Source organism: Panthera tigris, chromosome B3, assembly GCF_018350195.1.
Source record: "Panthera tigris isolate Pti1 chromosome B3, P.tigris_Pti1_mat1.1, whole genome shotgun sequence".
Lineage (NCBI taxonomy): Eukaryota > Metazoa > Chordata > Mammalia > Carnivora > Felidae > Panthera > Panthera tigris.
The window spans coordinates 80,066,294-80,086,490 of NC_056665.1; the positions used below are offsets into that span (position 1 = coordinate 80,066,294).

Below are 20,197 nucleotides of genomic sequence, written 5' to 3' on the forward strand. Positions count from 1 at the left end.
AAGGCTCTGATTTCTATGTAAACACTTCAGGCCAAAGGACAGCAATTAAAAAAAAGCAATCCAGACAACCATTTGAATCACCAACATGGAGAGGAGGAATGCTAACATAAACACATCATAACTTTAACCCATATAAAAAACCATGTCTCATAATGGCTGCAAGCAAACTTTGAGCCCTTCTTGCTGAAATCATGCAGTTACCCAGCGGGAATGGTATCATTCCAAATCACTGTTGTTAATAAACCTACTTATTATCCAAACAACCCTGAAACAAGAAACCTGAAATTGCTGTTTTGGGTGGTACTTCCTGCTGCCAGGAGGTGGTGTGTTTGACTTAAAAGACAGCAAACCACAGTTAGATTAAAAATTTAGATCAAAACATTTATGTGAGTGAGACATCGAGGGAAAGAATTCTGTTTGGTAGCAAACAGCCTACTTGTCCTAAAATGCATTCTGATTCAAGTTCAAAAATTGATGTAAAAAGACTGGCCAGGCAACCTAATATAAGGAGTATTTTGGTTACATAGTGAAAACTCCACACAGAAATTTATTAGTACTGCTGACATATGTATATATGTCATATACTTATTGTCATATACTTATTTGGTACAGTGTTCTCATTATGACTTGCACACAAGAGGTGATCAATTAAATGAACTAATTTGTTTTGCAAATAAGTATATTCTAAAGTATTTGAAAATTACTGAGAATCATAGAAGAAAGCCTATGGAACAGACAAGCCTATGGAAAGCCTCTTACACAGAGGGTAAGAACAAAAACATCCATTAAAAAAGAAAGTGGAAACAACAAATCTGAGGTAAATACAGAAGAGCAGGAATAGTTAAGATACAGAATTAGTTGGGGAGATAATTATTTCTATTTCATACTTTCAAATGCTTGTCAGATGTTAGAGAAATAGAATTTTGGGAATAGTCTCATGATAGCCTGTATTCTTCAGAAGGACTAATTGTGACGTATTTTAAACTGTGCTGGCTGATAGCCACTAGTCACATGTGACTAATGAACACTTGAAATATGGTTAGTACAGTTGAGATGTGATGTAAGTATAAAATGTAGAGTTGACCCTTGAATATCGCGGGGGTTAAGGGCAGTGACCTCTCCCCTCTCCCCACCACAGTCAAAAGTCTATGTACAACTTTTTTTTCTTTTAAGTAGGCTTCATGCCCAGCACAGAACCCAACATAGGGCTTGAACTCGTGACCCTGAGATCAAGACCTGAGCTTCAATCAAGAGTCAGACGCTTCACTGACCAAGCCACCCAGGCACCCCAAAAATCCACATGTAACTTTTGATTCACCAAAACTTAACTACTAATAACCTCCTATTGACCAGAAGCCCTGCTGAGAACATAAACAGTCAATTAACACATTTTTTATATTTTATGTATTATACACTATATTCTTACAATAAAGTAAACTAGAAAAAAGAAAATGTTAAGAAAATCTTCAGGAAGAGAAAAGACATTTAGAGTATTATACTGTATTTATTGAAAAAAAATCCACATACAAATGGACCTGCACAGTTCAAACCCATGTTGTTCAAAGGTCAAGTGTCTACCAATTTTGAAGACTTAGCACAAAAAAAGAAAGAAAAAAAGAAAGAAAATTATTAGTTTTCTAATTAAATAATACCAGTCTTCATTTTCGTGTGTGTGTCTTTGAGACTTCAATAGCCCTAACTTTGGAGGCAATGGTTTGGGGGCAAAGCAATATACAGCTTTGTGAAGATTCTTGATAACATAGATGTATCCTAACTTATATAATCACCTCCCTCTTGATGAACAGTTCTTTCCAATTAGCAGTGCATGTTTACTTCTATAGGAGAATCCCAAAGTTGAGAAAATTTGGTCAAAGAGTTACTTTTCAAAAGAGTTGTAGTAGTGCATGCAACCAGTAGATGGGAATACATATTTTACCACCACATCTTCCAGGTGTTGGATGTTATGATTTGTTTTAACTTTTGCCAGTCCAAGAAAATTTTGGTTGGGTGGTAGTAAGGTTGAGTATTGTTTTGTTTATTGTCCTTTTTCATTTCTTCTTCAGTGAATTACTTGGTCACTTCTTTTGCCCATTGTGATTACTTTTTTGAAAAAAATCAAATTATAAAAATTGTTTAAATTAGAGTTGTTAACCTGTATCGTATATATTATAAATATTATCACAGTCTTTCATTTATCTCTTGAGGTTTTATGGTGAATCTTGCCAACTAAATACGTTAAACTGTAACATAGTCATTTGTATTTGCAGGAGAGGAAAGATTTTTTCCCAACCCTCTTATATTCAGAACTTGGAGTCCTGCAGATTAAACTGGCAAAGACAGACTAACAGGAGGAAAGGTATACACTTTTTCTTTTTAATTTTACATGCACAGGGGGTCCACAAGAAAAAAAAAAAAGTAAAAACCCAAAGAAGTGGTTAGGCTTGAGAGCTTATATACTGTTTTAACGAAGGGCAGTAGGTTGTGAAATGACTAGACAAAGGAAGAGGAGTGTGGGCTTCTAGGAGTGGTATATTGTAGGGAGGTAAATATATAAGGGAAACTAATGGTAGATAAAAGTTATTTAGTAAGTCTTTTAATGTAATTTATTTATTTTTAATTTTTAAAAATGCTTATTTTTTTATTTTTTAAAAATTTATTTATTTTTGAGAGACAGAGAGAGCAGAACATGAGTTGGGGAGGGGCAGAGAGAGAAGGAGACACAGAATCCAAAGCAGGCTCCAGGCTCTGAACTGTCAGCACAGAGCCAGCACAGATCCTGATGCAGGGCTTGAATCCACCCACCGTGAGATCATGACTTGAGCTGAAGTCAGATGCCCAACCGACTGAGCCACCCAGGCACCCCATAAAAATGTTTACTTTTGAGAGAGAGACAGAACGCAAGCAGAGGAGGGGCAGAAAGAGGAAACACAGAATCAAAAGCAAGATGCAGGCTCAGAGCCTGATGTAGGCTTGAACCCACAAATCATGAGATCATGATCTGAGCCAAAGTCGGCCACTTAACCGACTGAGCCATCCAGGCACCCCTAATGAGGCTTTTTTTTTTTTAATTTTTTTTAATGTTTATTTATTTTTGAGACAGAGAGAGACAGAGCATGAATCGGGGAGGGTCAGAGAAAGAGGGAGACACAGAATCTGAAGCAGGCTCCAGGCTCTGAGCCATCAGCCCAGGGCCTGACGCGGGGCTCGTACTCACGAACCGTGAGATCGTGACCTGAGCTGAAGTCGGACGCTCAACCGACTGAGCCACCCAGGCGCCCCCCTAGTGAGGCTTTTTAATGCGGACTCATCAATGCCATCTCCACCTCCACTGCTAAGGGATGTTCTTCTTTTGGTACAGGGAAGAGGGGAACATCTTCACAAAGGGAAATTTATGCCCTGCTTTTGTTAGATGACAGAAGACAGAGAATTTTTCCCATGTCTGCTTCTCAGTTACCTTCAGTTCAAAATAATCTTTATGCCAAAGTGGCACATTTTGGCATGGCACATTCATCTTTTATTTTATGGCTTCTAAGTTTCCTTCTTTCTTTAGGAAATCTCTTTAACCTAAAGTAACAGTTTCTTCTAACTTTTCTCCCAACACATTTTTGTTATATTTTTTATATTTCAATCTATAATTCTTGTAGAATTTTTCTACCGAGGTTGAGATCTAACTTTTTATCTTCCAGATAGCCAGTTACTGCCATTTCTTGTTAATTTGTGAGTGAAAATATTCCTTGCCCACTAAACTGAAATGCCACCTTTATATTCATATTCTATGTACAGTTGAATTTTTCTGGATTCTCTATGTATTTATCTTTTTTATACTAATAATTTTTTTCCCTACTACTCCTTGATCAAAGTAACTTTGTGTTAGGTTTTACTACCTGGTAACACACATTGACTACTCTCGGCCTCTGCTACTCTTCTTTTTCTAAACTATTTTTAAACATTCATCTTCCATTTGCAAATATTGAAATCACTTATGGTCTCCAGCTTTTTACATATCCTATACTTAAAAAAATTATTTCTAGGCATTTTATTGTTCTTGTCAGTAACATTGCTTATGATAAGAATCTTTCAAAGGAAGCTCTAGGAGCTCTTCTGCCACACTTTGTATTGGCTCTTGTGTGTGAGCTGATGACTATTGGTCCCAGAAGTGTTTTTGTCCTGTTTTCTGTGGCATATGGAGTGAATACGAGGAGGAAAGCAGGGAAGAGAGAAGGTTATATTAGCTGTGGTTCACAATTTCTAAGGATTCCGTTCTTAGCTAGTTCAGATTACTGAGCAGTTACCAGAAACTAAGTAAGACTCTCTTGCGTGTGTGTTTTTTTTCTCTCCAGTTTTTGCAGCTTTTAGTAAGTGGAATACTCATATCAATGTATTTTACTTAATTTAAGAATTTTATTAGCTATCTGAATGCCCAGTTTGATGGCCAGATTTATTAGTTTAAATATATCCTGCAGTGAATATATTCTTTAAAATGTTTTTAAGTCTGAGGTTACTCAGACTCCTCGATTTAGTCAGTGAGTATTTATTGTAGATCTTCTGCGATAATGAAATGCTGTAGCAGTACTTGAATACTGATTTTATTCAAATTCACCTATAGTTATTCTGAAGTGGGGAGGGGAAGGAGTAACAGTTTAAAAAGTGCAAACAAGCCTGATATTCCACTTAATAGACACCAGCCCTAGAAAATTTATACAATTAAGCCTAAAAAAATGTCAGTGACTTTAAGGGACCCTCCACTGCAGATGAGAAATTAATATCATTGGTCTGACTGATGACAGGGCTGCTGGTGATATTTTGTCAACATCTTGACAAGAAATTAAAGAATTTATTGAGAGTCCAAGAAGAACTGAGTAAGGAAAACTCTGACAAACATTTAAATAAAACATTAAAACAAAGCAAAACTTGCCTATATAGTTGTATTAAGAAATAATATTTTTTATTGTATTTTATAATTGTCTTGGGAGCTTCCCCTCCCCCATTTGAGTATTTAACTTTTGCTTGTGAATAAGTTGAGGATGTAATTCATGTGAGGAATAAAACTTAATGGTGGGAAGGTGCCAAGACATATGAAAGAAATAGGAAAATATATGACATAGTTTCTGCTTTCAAAGAACTTGAAGGAGCAATATATTTATTCAGTGGGGCCACGTTAGAAATGTGGTGGCATTAAATAATACAACAAATTATAAATGACAAAGTGTGTGGTCAAACCATTACCATATAATTTGTTGAATAAATCTATGAATGAATGGACACAGACTATTCATTTTACTTTTATACATTTATTAACTTGATTCTATATCTAGAATATATTAAATTTCTAATATATTCAATTTCTAACAATCTTCACTTAAAAAAAGAATTCAAATTACAAGAGTAAAACATGCTATTAGTTTAAAAATTCAACTGGTTATAAAGCAAAAGGTAAAAAGTCTCTTTACATCCTCATTCATCATCTGACTCACAGAGATAACTTTTTTGTTTACTATCCATCCAGAAACTTTGTGTGCGAGGCACGTTCACATACTTTAAAAGAAGGATACTATGTACATAGTCCTTTTACAGCTGATTTTTTTTTCATTATTTCATTTGAGTATCTACCGATCTACTTCATTATTTTTAGTGCCTGCACAATATCAGATCCTAAAGTATCATAGCTTATTTAATCATTCCCTTACTGATAGACATTTAGGTTATTTCCTATTTCCCACTATTAAAAACAGTACACCAGTTAATAGGTTTACACTCCCTTCTGTCAGATTATCTGTAAAATAAATTTGTAGAACTCTAATCTTTCAAATTGTAGTTTTGACAGAGGCTGGGGGTGTTCTGTCATGGATGGATTGGTTTGAAATGATCTGTTTACGTAAATCAATAATATTAGGTGTGAGGATGATCTGGTGGCAACGCCAAAATCAGAGTTTAGTTCCCTTTTTTTTGAGGAGGATTGGGGCTAAGATATGTTCGGTCCTTCTTTTCCTTATAGCTCCTACATATATCCCTTCAGAAGCGGTCCTTGGTAAACACTATTGTCCCAAGAATTTCGCAGGACAACTGCGTAATAATCATGTAAAATAGTCTCGTTATAGGCGAAGAAAAAAGATTTGTCGCCTTCTAACATGTATCCTCAAGTATTTTATTTGGAACCAGCAACTAGTCCGATCACTAATTTTTAATTTGTGGCTCGAATAAGTGTGATTGGTGCACTTGGCTTTTTGTCTTCCTTAAACAGGGGAGGGAAAGAGGTTAAATGTCCTACTGTGCCGGGATTGAGGAGGGCCAGGGAAAGCAGGTTTGTGTAGGGTTTGTTTTTTCCTCTGGGCTGCAGCTGTTGCTTACGGGAGGGCGATGGGAGGGGTAAAAACGTCAGGGCTCCATTAGTGCTTTTATTCTCTCCAGTCCTTGAAGGACGCGTCTCTGTCCATTTTAGAAACGAGCATCCCCTCAAGAATCACCGGGCAGGAACACCAACGCTGCGTCCGGACTTTTCTGTGAACATATGCAAGGAGTCAGACAAAAGACTCTGAAGCGAAGGTAGCACACCAGACCCAACATGCCACCAGAAAAGAGCCGGGGTCTCCTCGTCCCTCCCCGCAACGTCCCACGTTGCCGGGGACCCCGCCCCTTGTGGGGGTGGAGCTTAACTCTATTTCCGGATTGCAGGCGGAAGTGGACGAATTTGAATCCTGTGAGCCGTTGGATGGGGCTGCTCGAGGTCAGCTTTGCGGCTCTGCGAAAGAAGGGAAAACTGATACGACCGCTCTGGAACTTCTGCCCAGCGTGCCTTGGTGAGTGAATGGGGAAAGGGAAGAAACTGAGTATTCCAGGGAGAGAATGCGGACCGTCGGATGGCACAGGGGTCGAGAGGCGGGACAGTGTAGCGGAAATCGGAGGGCCTTGGGGAGTGTCGGGTGGTAGGGCCGGGCGTGGAGACTTTGGGAAGTCGAGGTGCTGGGAAGCGTCTCGCGGGCCAGCGCTCACAAGCCAACTCTAAGTATTGAGGATTCGGAGGCCCCCCCGTCCCTGAGATTAAGCCTTGTTCAATCTCTGACTTTCTGGTAAGTACAGTTTAGTATTTCCGCCAATTGGACTCGAATGCTGAAGCTGTAACAGTAGTTAAATCTAATTGCGAAAGCGTTACCACAGGTAAAAGAATCTTCCTTTATTAAAGATGGAAGGTTAGGGGCAGGTTTAGAATGAGATGCTCTACGTGGCTCTGCGTTTCTCCTAAGAGGGATATTCGGAGTAGTCTTTATGACTTTGGACTGCATGGAAGTGACAGCCTTTGAAATGCCCGGTGGGGATTTAAACTGAAATCTGAGTATCCTTTGTATTTAAAACCCGGATATTTTTCTTTCACGAGTGACATTTTTCGTGAACCGCAAAAATTCGAGACTCTTGCTGATTTAAACTGACGACGGTAACAGTGATAATTTACAAAGGTCTTAGTTTGCTAACAATAGGGTTAAGGTTTAGTTAGCTCCCCAGATCTACCTTTTCACCTCCTTCATTCATTGGCCAACTGGGTTATTGTGGAGTCATAATGGAAACGCTCTACTAATGTTTCCAGCATTGGTCTTTCTTTGTTTGGTTTTGTTTTGTTTTTGCTGTTTTATTATTAGTGATGAACTACCTCAGATATCAAACTATTTAACCCCATAGCAAAGCCATGCCTTCTGGAATAGTTTGAATGCGTACCCTACGTCTAAAATATAAATGAGTTTAAATGTAGAGAAATTTTATGTTATTGAAGACTGTCACACTAATTTTGTGTTGCTTTATAGGAACTGATATTTTGTGTTTCTTTTAAACATAAAGGTGATATTTTGTGTTTCTTTTATGGTATCATACCATAAAAATGTATAAATATCTTTTTTAAAGTATTCTTTCATCTATTACTGGCTAATCCTGCTTTCCCATCCTACTAGTAAACTTTTGTTTCACTGTTAACCAGGTAAAATAGATTCAAATGTTGAGTAGTTACGAATGTTGAAATTTAAACATTTGGGTGAGACTTCAGCAAAGACTTGAGCTTTACTTTTAAGAATTGCAGACAGCTGTTCTCATTTTATAGAAGCTAGGGGCAAATAGTAATTTGAAAAAAAATTAGTCTCTCCATTTTATTCATTTTTTAAAGTTTTTTTTTTAATGTTTATTTATTTATTTTTGAGAGAGAGAGAGAGAGAGAGAGAGAGAGAACAAAGAGGGGAGAGACAGAGAGGGGGAGACACAGAATCCGAAGTAGCTCCAGGCTCGGAGCTGTCAGCACAGAGCGCGACGCAAGGCTCAAACCCTGAATTGTGTGATCTTGACTTGAGCTGGAGTCAGAGGCTTAACTGACTGAGCCACCCAGGCGCCCCATCTCTACATTTTAATCTGTTACTTGTCCTTACCTAGACTTTTTTTTTTTTTTTAACTGAGTTTTTGCTCTCTCTACCTAAACCATTGTGAATTTCAAATTTTATTGTGTACACATTACCTTGAAGGGCTTACATTCTGATTCCTACACTTCAAATCTCGTAGATTGGTGATCCAGTAAGTCTGGAGGATGGTGTTGAGGAATCTGTAAATTTAATTGGAAGGTTAGAACATTTGACAAGGGTTTTAAGAGCACTGACTTGATCTCTTCTAGCGAGGCATTATACTGGTTAAGGGCATGGAACTGGAGTCAGATTGCCTCAGTTTGAATTTTATCTGTACCGTTTTGTACTTGTATGACCCAAACAAGCTGTATTACCTCTCTGTGCTTCAAATCCCTGAACTGTATAATGGGGATAATAACAATACCTTCCTTGCAGGATTATTGTGAGAGTCAAATGACTCAACACATACAAAAATCTTAGAATAGTGTGTGGCACATAGTACATGATATATGTATCTCCTCTTGAATTACTAAGCATGTACAGACCACATTACACACATTATCTCAATCTTCACAGATAACACTGCAGTATGTACTATTTTCAGAGTCCAGAGTGCTAACCATTACACGATGGAACCCCACAGTATGTACTATTTTCAGATAAAACTAGAGGCTGAGAGGAGTTCATTTCTCACACAACTACCAAAATATTTGACCAGGTTCAGAATCTAGATTTGATTAGATTATGCCTCTTTAAAAATATTATCCTTATTATTACTTAAAATTTTTTAATGTTTTATTTATTTTGGAGAGAGAGAGAGATAGAGTGTGAGCAGGGGAGGGGCAGAGGAAGAGAGGCTGACATAGAATCTGAAGCAGACTCCAGTTTCTGAGCTGTCAGCACAGATCCCGGTGTAGGGTTCAAACCCAAGGACCATGAGATCATGAGATCCTGACCTGAGCCGAAGTCGGACACTTAACCGACTGAGCCATCCAGGTGCTCCATTATTATTATTATTATTATTATTATTATTATTATTATTTTAAATAATGCTTCCTGCCTTTCTCTGCAGTCTATCCTTCCAAATATTGCTTCTTAAAAATCTCTGATAATGTTTTGTCTACCAAATATAATTCTCAGCTTGCTTGCTTGCTTGCTTGCTTGCTTGCTTTCTTTCTTTCTTTCTTTCTTTTTCTTTCTTTCCAAAGCCCTTGTCAATCTGGTTCCAATCTCTGTTTACAAGCATCAACTTCGTAATATTCTACCACTCTTTTCCAACCTGTGATGTTCTAGTCATACTACTACCATTGCCCAGATCCGTTCTTTATTGTTTTTATGTGTACTTAACATCAACTTTTTTATGTTCCTCTAAGATTTTACCCAATGGGTTTCAAATAATTTGGTGGACTTCCCCAGGCAGAGTGCTTCTTCCTCAGTGCAATTTAGTTGTAAACATAGCACTAGACTGAGAGATCTTATCCTCTTTGTCTTTATATCTGCAGTTTCTTGGTTCGGAACAGTGAGTGTCCTTGTACTCTGAAACTGTGTTATGTTCAATGAGTGCTTATTATTTTAACAATTTAATACATTGTGTCACGTCATTGCTGAAGAAGTTTTTAAATGTATTCTGAGGTGATAGTATGTAATTCTGGGTAGTTTAGTAGAGATTTTAGTGATACCATATGGTTTGTATATTTCACAAGTATGGAAAAGTAAGTATAGAAATTGTAGGCTCAGAAGACATTTCAAGTGGGAAAAAATTAAAAGCAGTATTTGCTAACATTCATGGAACTCCACATGCTTTGTATATATTTTCTCACTTAATCCTTCTAGTCATTTTATTCTTTTCCCCCAGGCACCAAAAGATGTAGTTACTTAAAAAAAACCTTTTTGCATTTAACTTCCTCCTGGTGGAATTTTTTTATTAGTATAAGAATAATATATGTTAAGTGTAATTACATAATTATAATAGAGATGTAGTACCACTTGTACATACATGAATATTCATTTCTACATTAATTCAATTCTAAATTAAGAAAATATTGGGGAGTTAAAAAACAGCAAAATTTGCCTTTCCTTTTGAGTGTGAATAGCTGTTATTTGACCTCTTTGCCCATTACCTTTTCTTTTAAAAGCTGCCCCATAATATAAGGACATTATTCTAAAGACCATTGGGTAGGGTTTGGTGTAAGAAGCTTATGATCCTAATACAGACTCCCATTCTACACACCTTCTCCAGCCAAAGTAGTACCAGGTATTTGAATCAGAGCTGAATATCCGATGCAGGCTAGACCATTCATATTTCTTCTTGAATTTTGGAGTTGAGATGGCAAAAACTATTAGAGCCAAGCCAAAAAGGTCTTTATATTGCTGAGATCACAGTGGAATCGTGACTATGAAAAATGTTGCATATGGAACCAATGAACAGTGGGGGAGAGGAACCTGTCTTCCAGAGACTAGTTGTAAAAGTCAGTATAAACGTATAACTTTATTCCTTTTCCTTTTTTTGTTAAGACTGTATTTTTTTTAGAGCAGCTTTAGGTTCATAGTAAAACTGAGGGAAAGATAATATTGATTTCCTGTGTATCCCTTCTCTCCCACCCCATGCATAGCCTTTCCCATTATCTACGTATCCCACTACAATGGTACATTTGTGAAAATTGTTGAACCTACAGTGACACATGATAAGCACTCAAAATTCATAGTTGAAGTTACAGTTCATTCTTGATTTTGTGCATTGTTTGGATTTGGGCAAATGTATAATGACAGGTATCCATCATTATGGTATCATATAGAGTATTTTCACTGTTCTAAAGATATGCTCCTCTGCGTTTTCCCAACCACTGATCTTTTTACTGTCTTCAGAGTTCTGCCTTTTCCAGAATATCATATAATTAGAATCATACAGTATGTAGCCTTTTCAGATTGGTTTCTTTCACTTTGTAATATGCATTTAAGTTTTCTCCATGTCTTTTCATGGCTTGATAGATAGTTCATTTCTTTTTATCACTGAATAATATTCCATTGTCTGGATGATCCATAATATACCTATCCATTCACTTACTGAAGGACATTTTAGTTGCTTCCAAGGTTTGGCAATGGTAAATAAAGATGCTGTAAACATACATATGAACATTTTGGTGTGGACACAAGTTTTGACCTCTTTTGGGTAAATATCAGGGAGCATCCTTTCATAACTGAGGTAAATCCTACTTAGTTGTGGTATATAATTTTTTAAATACATTGTTAGATTTGGGGCCCCTGAGTGGCTCAGTCAATTGAGCAACCAATTCATTTGGCTCAGGTCATGATCCCAGAGTTATGGGAGCCTAGCATCAGGCTCCGTTGCTGAGCATGGAACCTGCTTAAGATTCTCTCCTTCCCTCTGCCCCTCTCCCCGGGTTGCACTCTCTCCATCTTTCTCTAAAATAAATACATAAACAAACAAACAGATTTGATTTGCTAATATTTGGTTGAAGATTTTGGTGTCTGTGAGAGATACTGGTCTGTAGTTCTCTGGTCATGTCCTTGGTGTTGGTATGATGAGGGTAATGATGGCATAACACAGTAAGCTAGGAAGCATTCCTTCTGCTTTAATCTTCTGAAGGAAGTTGTAGAGAATTGGTATAGTTTCTTCCTTAAATGTATGGTAGGATTCACCAGGAAACCCATCTGGGCTTGGTGCTTTCTGTTTTGGATGGTTATTAATTACTGAGTCAGCTTTTCTGATGCAGTCGAGTTTATTTTTCCTTGTGTGAATTTTGGCAAAATGTGTCTTTGAAGGAATTGGCTCTTTTCATCTAGATTATCAAATTTGTGGACATGAGTTCATGGTATTCCTTTATTATATTTTTAATGTCCATAGAATCTGTAATGGTATCTCTTCTTTAATTTCTGATATTAGTAATTTGTGTCCTTTCTCTTTTTTTTTTTTTGTCCTGGCTGGAAGCTTACTGACTTTATTGATCTTTCCAAAGAACCAGCTTTGGTTTTATTGATTTTTCTCTATTGATTTCTTATTTTCAATTTTGATTTCTGCTCTAATTCTTACTACTTTTTTTCTTGTTTAATTTGGATTTAATTTACTGTTTTTATAGTTTCCTAGGTTAGAAACTTAGATGATTGATTTTAGATCTTTTCTTAAAAAAATTTTTTTTTTAAGTTTATTTATCTTTGAGAGAGAGAGAGAGAGAGACAGAACATGAGCAGGGGATGGGCAGAGAGAGAGGGAGACAGAATTCCGAAGCAGGCTCCAGGCTCTGAGCTGTCAGCACAAAGCCTGACTTGGGGCCTGAACTCAGAGACCGTGAGAGATCATGACCTGAGCTGAAGTCGGATGCCCAAACGACTGAGCCACCCAGTCGCCCCAGATCTTTTCTAATATATTCATTTAGTGCTACAAATTTCCCTCTAAGCCTGCTTTCACAGTACCTGTCAAATTTTGATGAATTATGTTTTCATTTTCATTTAGTTCATAATATTTTGTATTTTCTCATGAGATTTCTTCTTTGACCCTTAGGTAATTTAAAAATGTTGTGTAGGGGTGCCTGGGTGGCGCAGTCGGCTGAGCGTCCAACTTCAGCTCAGGTCATGATCTCACGGTCTGTGGGTTGCAGCTGAGCGTCGGGCTCTTTGCTGACAGCTCAGAGCCTGGAGCCTGCTTTGGATTCTGTGTCTCCTTCTCTCTCTGCTCCTCCCCTGCTCGTGCTCTGTCTCTCTCTCTCTTTCAAAAATAAATAAAATAAGGGGCGCCTGGGTGGCTCAGTCGGTTAAGCGTCCGACTTCGGCCCAGGTCATGATCTTGCGGTCCGTGAGTTCGAGCCCCGCGTCGGGCTCTGTGCTGACAGCTCAGAGCCTGGAGCCTGTTTCGGATTCTGTGTCTCTCTCTCTCTGACCCTCCCCCATTCATGCTCTGTCTCTCTCTGTCTCAAAAATAAATAAACATTAAAAAATTTTTTAAAAATAAATAAACATTAAAAAAATTTAAAAATGTGTTGTGTAATCTCCACATATTTTGGGATTTCCCACTATCTTTTTGTTAGTGATTTCTAGTTTAATTCCATTGTGGCCTGAGAACAGACCTTGTATCATTTTGATTTTAAGTTTGTTAAGGACTGTTTTATGCCCTAGTATATGTATATGGTCTTGGTGACTATGTAAGCTTGAGAACAATCTGCTTTCTGCAGTTCTTGGATAAAGTATTTCATTATATCTAGTTGTTTGATGATGATGTTGAGTTCAATTGTCAAATCAAGTTCCTTACTGATTTTCTGCCTGCTGGATCTGTCCATTTCTAATAGAGAGGTTTTAATTATTATTATTTAACTAGCCATTAGGCAGTTAGTTAGTATATAGTGCAATAATGATTTCAAGAGTAGATTCCAGTGATTCATCTCCAACACATAACACCCATTGCTCATCTCAACAAGTGTCTTCCTTAATGCCCCTTGCCCATTTAGCCCATCTCCCCCCAACCCCTCCAACAATCTGTTCATTCTCTGTATTTAAGAGTCTCTTATGTTTTGTCCCCCTCTCTGTTTTTATATTATTTTTGCTCCCCTTCCCTATGTTCATCTGTTTTGTATCTTAAATTCCACATGTGAGTGAAGTCATATGATACTTGTCTTTCTCTAATTTCACTTAGCCTAATACCCTCTAGTCCCACCCACATTGTTGCGAATGGCAAGATTTCATTCTTTCTGATTGCCAAGTAATACTCCATTGTGTATATATATACTACATCTTCTTTATCCATTCATCTGTCAATGGACATTTGGGCTCTTTCCATACTTTGGCTATTGTCAGTAGCGCTGCTATAAACATTGGGGTGTGTGTGCCCCTTGAAAACAGCACATCTGTATCCCTTGGATAAATACCTAGCAGTGCAGTTGCTGGATCATAGGGTAGTTCTATTTTTAACTTTGGAGGAACCTCCATGCTGTTTTCCAGAGTGGTTGCACCAGTTTGCATTCCCACCAGCAGTGCAAAAGGTTTCTTCTTTCTTCACATTCTCACCAACATCTGTTGTTGCCTGAGTTGTTGATTTTAGTCATTCTGACTGGTTTGAGGTGGTATGCAGTTTCGTTTTAATAAATGTACTTCATTATATGAATGTACCACAATTTATCTCATCCATTATCTGTTGGTGGACAATTAGGTTACAGGTTTTGACTATAAAACTAGGAAAAATTTTTAGCCACTGTGGATATTTGTGTATAATGCAGCAAATGATAGGTTGCACATTTAGCTTTTTATTGAAGTAAAATTCAGTTTTATAAAATTAGCCGTTTTAACCATTCAGTGACATTTAGTACATTCACAGTGTTGTACAACCATCACCATTACCTCCATCTAGTTTCAAAACATTTTTATCACCCCTAAGGGGAAACTGATAGCCATTAGGCAGTAATTCTGTATATTCTATTCCCCCAGTTCATGGAAACAACAAATTTGCTTTCTGTCTCTATGGATGTACCTATTCTGGATATTTCATATAAATGGGATTATATATTATGTGACCTTTTGTGTCTAGCCTCTTTCACTTAGCTTGGTTCTAAGGTTCATCCAGGTTGTAGCATATATCAATGCTTCTTTCTTTTTTATAGCTAAATAATATTCTATTCTATGGATGGACCACATTTTGTATAACATCATTTTAATGGACAAATGAGTCATTTCTATTTTTTAGCTATTGTGAATAGTACTGTTATGAACATATTCAAGTACACGAACCAGTACAAGTTTTTGTTTGAAAATGTTATCAATTCTTTTGGATAAGTCCTTAGTGTAATTGCTGGGTGATATGGTAGTTCTACATGTGATTTGTCGAGCAACCGCCAAACTTCTTTCCACAGTAGCTGTTCCAGTTTGCATTCCCATTAGCCCCATATGAAGTTTCCAATTTCTCTGTATTCTTGTTTTTTTAATTATAATCATTTGAGTGGACATTAAGTGGTATCTCATTGTTGTTTTAATTTGAATATTCTAATGACTAATGATGAGCATCTGTTCATGTGATTGTTGACCATTTAAATATTTTCTTTGGAGAAATGTCCGTTCAGACCGCTTGGCCTGTTTTTAAATTTTGTTGCTTTTGTTGTTGAGTCCTAAGAGTTTCTTATATATTCTGGATACTTGCTCTTTATCAGGTATATGATTTCCAAATATTTTCCCCCATTTTGAAGATTGTCTTTTTCTCTTGATTGTGTAGTCCAAATTAATTTTTGTTTTTTTGTTTCTTTCTTTTTCATTTTTTTATTGGCTTGTGGTTTTGGTGCCCTGTCTAAGAAACCATTGCCAAATCCAAGGTCATGAATTATCCTTCAAGATTTTTATCGTTTTTGCTCTTTCGTATTAAGTCTTTTATCCACTTTGAGTTTTGTTTTTTGTTTTTAATTTTTTTTTAATGTTTATTTCTTTTTGAGAGAGAGACACACACAGAGAATGAGCAGAGAAGGGGCAGAGACAAAGGGAGACACAGAATCCGAAGCAGGCTCCAGGCTCTGAGCCATCAGCACAGAGCCCGACGCAGGGCTCAAACTCAGGAGCCGTGAGACCATGACCCGAGCTGAGGTTGGATGCTTAATTGACTGAGCCACCCAGGCACCCCTGAATTAATTTTTGTATATAGTGCAAGTTAGGGAGCCAACTTCATTGCTTTGCATGTGGCTACCAAGTTGTCCCAGAATTATTTGTTGAACAGATTGTTCTTTCCCTATTGAATAGTCATGGCACACTTGTTAAAAATTAATTGATCATAGATGTGTGACTTTATTTCTGGACTCTTCGATTTAATCTATATGTTTATCCTTATGCCAGTATTACCCTGTTTCAATTACTACAGCTTTATGGTAAGTTTCCAAATTGGAAAGTATGAATCGTTCACCTTTTCTTTTTTGGTTTTGACTATTCAGGGTCCTTTGCAATTCATATGATTAGGATCAGGTTTTCCATTTCTACAAACAAGAATATCGGATTTTAATAGGGGTCGCATCAGAACTATAGATAGATTGCTTTGGAGAGCATTGCCATGTTAATATTAAATCTTACAAACATGAACACAGTGTCTTGTCCTCTATTTGGACTCTTTAATTTCTTTTAGCAATGCTTAGTGACTTCTAGTGCACAGAGCTTGCACTCATTGGTAGTAGTTGGTTCTTTTTGATGCTATTATAAAGAGAATTCATTTCTTATTTCCTTTATGAATTGTTCTTTGCTATTGTATAGAAATACAACTGATTTTTACATGTTCATTTGCATCCTGCAACATTGCAGAATTTATTAGATAACGTTTTTTTGTGAATTCATTGTGATATCTGCATGTAAGATTATGTCTTCTGCAACTAGAGCTACCTCTTGCTTTAATGTGGATGCCTTTTATTTCTTTTCTTACCAAATTATTCTGGTTGGAATGTCCAGTACAGTTTTGAATAGAAGTGGTGAGAGTGGCATCGTTCTGCTCCAGATCCTTTGTGAAAAGCTTTCAGTCTTTCACCATTGAATATGATATTGGCTGTAGGTTTTCCACAGATGCCTTTTCATGCTGAGGAAGTTTTCTATTCCTAGATTGATGAGAGTTTTTATCATGAAAAATGAATGAGTTTTGTTAAATGCTTTTCCTACATCAGTCAAGATGATCATGTGACCTTTTTCTCTTATTTTGTTAATGTGGTGTATTACATTAATTTTCCCTATGTTGAATTACCCTTGCATTACTGGGATAAATCCCACTTTGTTGTGGTATATAATTCTCTTAACAAGGATTCAGTGTGCTAGCTTTTTGTTGAGTAGTAATGTGTTTAGCATTGGTATCAAGGTAATCCTGGCTTCATAGATTGAATTAGAGAGTGTTCCCTCTTTTTTTTTTTTTGGATGGTTTTGAGAAACTTTGCCAGATTTTCTTTAAATATTTGATAGAATTCACCAGTGAAGTTATAGGCTTGGACTTTGTTGGAAGAGTCTCAGTTACTGATTTCAATCTCTTGATATAGGTCTGTGAAATTTTCTATTTCTGCTTGAGTCTGATTTGTAAGATTATATAATTTGTTTAGCCTAGTTAATTATCTAAATGGTTGGCATACAGTTCACATAATCCTTTTTATTTCTGTAAGATCTGTGGCTTGTCTCCTTTTTGTTTCTAATTTTAGTAATTTGAGTCTTTCCCCCCACACCTTGGTAAGTCTGACTAAAGGTTTGTTATGAAGAAGCAACTTGTAATTTTATTCTGTTTTTCTATTTTTTATATTTACTCTAATCTTTTTGAATTACTTCCTTTTATCTTCCATTTCAGTTTGCTGTTCTTTTTTTAGTCCCTTCAGGTATAAAGTTATGATACTATTTTGAGGTCTTTAAATTTTTAATGTCTGTATTTATAGTTGTAAATTTTCCACTGATTACTTTTTGCTATATGCTTTAGGTTTTAGCGTATTTTGTTTTCGTTTATATCTTTTCTAATTCCCTTGTGATTTCCTGTCTTTTGTTTGTTTAAGATGTGTTGCTTAATCTCCACATTTTTGTGTTTTTTTCCAGCTTTTCTTCTTTGATGTGTTTGTTGGCCTTATATTTCTTCTAAAGTATGTGTTCAACTCCCAAGCTTGTTTTATAAGGCCAACATTACCCTGACACCAAAGCCAGATCAGGACTCTACAAGAAAAGAACTACAGGTCAATATTCCTGATGAGTGTAGATGAAAAAATTCTCCAAAAGATACTATCAAACCAAAGTCAGTAGCACATTAAAAGGATCATAATACCACATGATTTAGTAATTCCACATCCGGATACTTATCTGAAGAAAATGAAAACACGTGATTAAAAAAGATACCTGCATCTCTGTTTATTGCATTATTTAAAAGATGTGAAAGCAACCTAACTTTCTCTCTATAAATCAATAGGTAGAGAAGATATTGTGTGTTTATATACACATTGGAATGCTTAACCATAAAAAATAATGAAATCTTGCTATTTATGACAACATGGATGGATATAGAGGGTATCATGCTAAGTGAACTAAGTTAGACTGAGAAAGACAAATACCATATGATTTCACTTATGTGTAGAATTCCAAAAAACAAAACAAATAAATAAAACTAAAAAACCAGAAACAGACTCATAAATACAAAGAACAAGCTGATGGTAGCTAGAGCAGAAGGGGTGTGGGAGGGAATGGGCAAAATAGGTGAAGAGGATTGAGATACAAACTTAGAACTGTCAAATAAATAAGTCAAGGGATGAGAAGTACAGCATAGGGAATATACTTAATATTGTAACAACTTTGTATGGTGAGAGATGCTAACTAGACTTATTGTGATGAGCATTTTGTAATGTGAATGTTGAATCACTATGCTGTACATGTGAAACTAATGTAATACTGTATGTCAACTGTACATTAATTTAAAAAAATGATTATACATCACGATCAAGTGGAATACATTCCCAGATACAAAGATGGTTCTATCTATGAAAATCAATCAGTGTGACACATCAAATTAATAGAATGAGAAGTAAACATCAAATGGTCATACCAATAGATGTAGAAAAAGCATTTAAGAAAATTCAGCATCCTTTTACGATAAAAATTCCCAACAAATTGGGTACAGAAGGAACATACCTCAACATAAAAGGTCAAACATAACAAGCCCACAGCTAACACCATACTCTGTGGTGAAAAGTTGAGAGCTTTTCCTCCGGGATCAGGAATAAAACAAAGGTGCCCATTATCACCATTCCTATGTAACATAGCCGGAATTCCTAGCCCAAGCAGTTAGGCAAGGGAAAGAAATAAAACATCCAAATTGGAAAGGAAAAAGTAAAATTGCCTATTTGCAAGATGACACGATCTTCTATTTTGAAAATCCTAAAAATCTTACCAAAAAACTTTTAGAATAGCTATCCACCTGGAATTAAGAGGGGATTTGGCTTACTTTATTCTATTAATTACCTATTACTATACAATAAATCACCCCAAAACATGGTGACTTAGGACAGCAAACCTTATCTGACAGTTTCTGTGGGTCAGAAATTTGAGAGCAGCTTAGCTGTGTGGTTCTAACTTGGGGTTTCCTGTGACGTTGCTCTCAGATTGTTAGCTAGTCTTCAGTCATATGAAGACTTAATTGAGGCTGGAGAATTTGCTTCTTTTTTTTTTTTTTTTTTTTTAATTTTTTTTTTAAGCCTTTATTTATTATTGAGAGACAGAGACAGACTGTGAGCAGGAGAGGGGCAGAGAGAGAGGTAGTCACAGAATCCGAAGCAGGCTCCAGGCTCTGAGCCTTCAGCACAGAGCCTGACACGGGGCTCGAACTCACGAACCACAGGCGAGATCATGACCTGAGCCGAAGTCGGATGCTTAACCAACTGAGCCACCCAGGCGACCCTGGGGAATTTGCTTCTAAAATGGCTCACTCAGCATGGCTGTGGATAAATGCCTTATTTCCTTGCCAAGTGGGCCTTTTGTAAGGAGCATCTTCAAGTCCTTATGACTTGGCAGCTAGCTTCCTCCAGCACAGGTGATCCATGATAGAGAGTAAGGGGTGAGTCACAATGCCTTTTATGACCTAGTAGTCATAATATGACCTAATATGACCTAATAGTCATACATTGCCATTTCTTCCAGGCGTCTTGGTAGAAGCAAGTTACTAAGTATGGCCACAGTAAAGGAAAGGGAGGGAAGTCAGGCTGTAACTTTTGAAGGGAGGAGTATCAAAATGTGAATATCCCTGACTGACCAAGTAGAGGTAAGCAGTGGAAGAGACTCAGAATACCTCTTGACAGTGGTTTCTTGGAACTCTTCATTAAATTGTTGATGTCTCAAGGAAGGAGAGAATT

At 36.8% G+C, this 20,197-nt stretch overlaps 1 protein-coding gene across 9 annotated transcripts in view; it reads left to right on the forward strand.

The window, feature by feature from the left end:
- Nucleotides 1–6,451: 6,451 nt before the first annotated feature.
- Nucleotides 6,452–20,197, forward strand: part of G2E3 (G2/M-phase specific E3 ubiquitin protein ligase) — a 64,531-nt gene continuing 50,785 nt past the window's right edge. Inside the window, exons 1-3 of one of the 9 annotated variants that reach the window (XM_042989497.1) lie at nt 6,452–6,543; nt 6,673–6,797; nt 17,901–18,047. The gene's annotated coding sequence lies outside the window, so the exon portion shown is untranslated. Of the gene's footprint in view, nt 6,544–6,655; nt 6,798–6,951; nt 7,068–7,225; nt 7,307–17,900; nt 18,048–19,951; nt 20,107–20,197 lie in introns of those variants that run through there. The other 8 variants (XM_042989499.1, XM_042989496.1, XM_042989500.1 and 5 more) reach the window with 8 other exon arrangements.